We start from the raw sequence: 2,947 nt of genomic DNA on the forward strand, positions 1-2,947 counted from the left end.
TTTCTTTGTTACTTTGTATGTCCCTCCCGCATGGTATAACCCCTGTTTTCACTGTATTTGATGTTGGTATAATTTGTGGAGGGGAAGGGAAAAATTTTTTAAAATATGGATACAGGTGGACATATCAATGTAAGTTTTTTCCATCATAAACACAATTTTACAGAAACAAGATAAATAGCAATTTAGGAAACAATAAGGTTTCCTTGTTACAAATAGGCAACCAAGGATATATGCCTGTCTTAAGATTGCATCATTAATTACTTAAATTTACAGGACACTACATGCTTCAGCAGCACATTTACCCAAATTACAATACAGAGATTAACATGGCTCTTGCACAAGGATGATATGAAAATTTGTGAAGAAATGAAAAACAGTTACTAAACAGTTGATTACAAATATACAAGTGTAATTATACATGTAATTCATAGGAATAAAAGTTAGTTTTACACCATTCAATTTTCACCTTTTTATAAAGGCCTTTACATTGCATAACCTTTATAAAAGTTTTGAAATTAAATAACATTTTCATTTTATCCCAAATAAATAAAATTCTATAAGGACGTAGGAATTAAAGGAATCTTAAACCTTTTCTATATGGAATGCAATCTGAAAGGACACATTAATGAACCTATATATTATAAAACAATGTCAAATTCAAAGTATTATATCTAGGAGAGAATGAACTAGATGATGGATATTATACAAACAGAATACTAAATATTTTAAAATATACTTTTTTCAGACAAGCACCAGAAATATCTTTAGTTTCTCTACTACTCATTTCAACAGATAAGTTAAAAATATTTCTTATTAAAAAATCACAAACGCTACAGAAATAATTATAGATGTATACAAACAACTTGAATGTATATTGACATCAAAGTCAGGCAATTCACTTGGAAGAATACCATGGAATTCATGAATGTTTAAAGTAAGATATTGCTGTTGCTTTGTATTGTGAAAATATTTTGTATGGACACATAGGATGAACTGGCAATTTTGAAATTTAAGAAATTTACCCACACCATTAGGACTTAGGAGAACAATTTGTACAGCTTTCCACAACATCAAAGATGTAGTGATACATACTTATTCTTTTGGCAATATCAAATGAAGTTTCTTCCAAGTTTTGCTTCAGACCAGGTTTGATATAATGGTTCAACAGAAGGAGATCTAGCATAACTTTGCTATTTCTATTCCCAGCAGCAAAATGCAAGGGGGTCAAGGGGCCTTTAGTCTGGCCATTGGTATCTGCATCATGTTGAAATAAAGAAGCCACTCTGTTATTATTCCATGTATAAGTACTGTGCAGGGGTGTCCAGCCATTCACAATTATTACATGAATATCTACCTTGAGCCCCCAACTAATGGACAATGTCTAAGTGTCCACTGAATGCTTCTCGATGAAGAGGGGTGTACTCATCGTCATCACTAGTATTCACATGAGTGGCCTTTTTGGAAAGTAGTCTCTGCACTGTAGTAAGGCGATTATTTTCAGCAGTCCAAAGAAGAAATTTGCTTGGATCCTATTCCATTTTTCTCTTGCAATTGATACCATTTCTCACTTTTTCATCTTGTTAATCATCTTCATCAGAATTGTCTAGCCAGAGACTTTGAGTGCCAGTGAGTATGAGGTGTCCATGTATTTCCCCAATAGTTCACATTCGATGAACTGGTCAGAAATATCCGGTGAATTTTTGGCATCTGTTTTTTTCACTATTATTTATTTTCTCTTTATTCATTTTTACTATTCTAAATTATTCTAACTGGAGAGTAGGGAATTGATAGAGAGCAGAGGAAAGATTTTCCTCCGTATTCAAAGGTACAGACTGAAAATGAGGACCAGTGGTGTCTTCATGTGCAGCTTATTTTAGGAATGAGAAAACAGGAAATAATGCCTTCCATGTAAATTATTTGGGAAATGGCTGAGCAGAAAGTTAAATGATGCAACCAAAAATATAAAAGCAAAATAAATTAGGATAATTATGAAGCAATCATATTACCTATGAGAACCATGAAAGGGGAGAGAGGAAGAGACAGATGTGCAATGATATAGCTAGCCAAGAAATTCATCCCTCTGATCAATTTATAGAGCAAACAATTTCATTTTTTAAAAGAGATGGAAATAGAATTTAAGATCAGATGTCTCCATTGTTTTTAATTATATTCTTATTATCTTAAATACTTGGACAATGGAATTTCCATTCAACAAATCAGTTTTTTTAAGTATAATGGATCTTTATATAACTTTTCCACATCCTTTCAAACCTCACCCCACTTTAATTTTTTCTAGTTTCATACTATCTGCATTGAATAATATACTTTCACTCTCTTCTTCCATAACTCTCTTTATTCCTTCCTTTTGACTTTCCCTCACACCTTCCAAGTGATAGTTTCCTGACATATATTTTGTTGGATTAAAAGTTCAATTTTATAAGAAAATACACTTTTGAAATACTCCTCTGCAAATATCATGCTTTGGTTAATATTTTTGTGTAAACTTGTATAAAGTTCTAGCTTCCAAATATGAGACATATGGGTTCTTTGTTTGTCTGGCTCTGACTTAGCTCATTAATATATTTTTAGATCTATCCATTTCGTTTCAAATAATGTAACAGTCTTCAAAATGGATAGGTGCAATCCAATTATGTATATGTGCCACACTTTCTCCAACCATCACTCCTCCAAAGGGCATCTGGGCTGTTTCCGTAACTTTGCTACGATGAATAGTGGAGCAATGAACATGGTTGTGACAGTGATTTTACTGTAACCTTTTGGAAGAATTCATCACTACCATTATGGCAACAATCCTCTAGCCAGTTTTCCAGAATAAGCACATCCTTCCCTTCATCCTCATCCCAATGTATTGCAAGTCTTCAAAAACACACTTCCCCTACAGGTCTCAATAAACTAAAACCACACTGTGCCCATATTCTTTCAATAC

At 32.9% G+C, this 2,947-nt stretch overlaps 1 pseudogene; it reads left to right on the forward strand.

Moving 5' to 3' along the window:
- The first annotated feature begins 281 nt into the window (after positions 1-281).
- On the forward strand, positions 282-378 carry LOC138818935 (U6 spliceosomal RNA; annotated as a pseudogene).
- The last annotated feature ends 2,569 nt before the right edge of the window (positions 379-2,947 follow it).

Source organism: Dipodomys merriami, unplaced genomic scaffold (assembly GCF_024711535.1).
Source record: "Dipodomys merriami isolate MVZ:Mamm:240054 unplaced genomic scaffold, mDipMer1.0.p SCAF_799, whole genome shotgun sequence".
NCBI lineage: Eukaryota > Metazoa > Chordata > Mammalia > Rodentia > Heteromyidae > Dipodomys > Dipodomys merriami.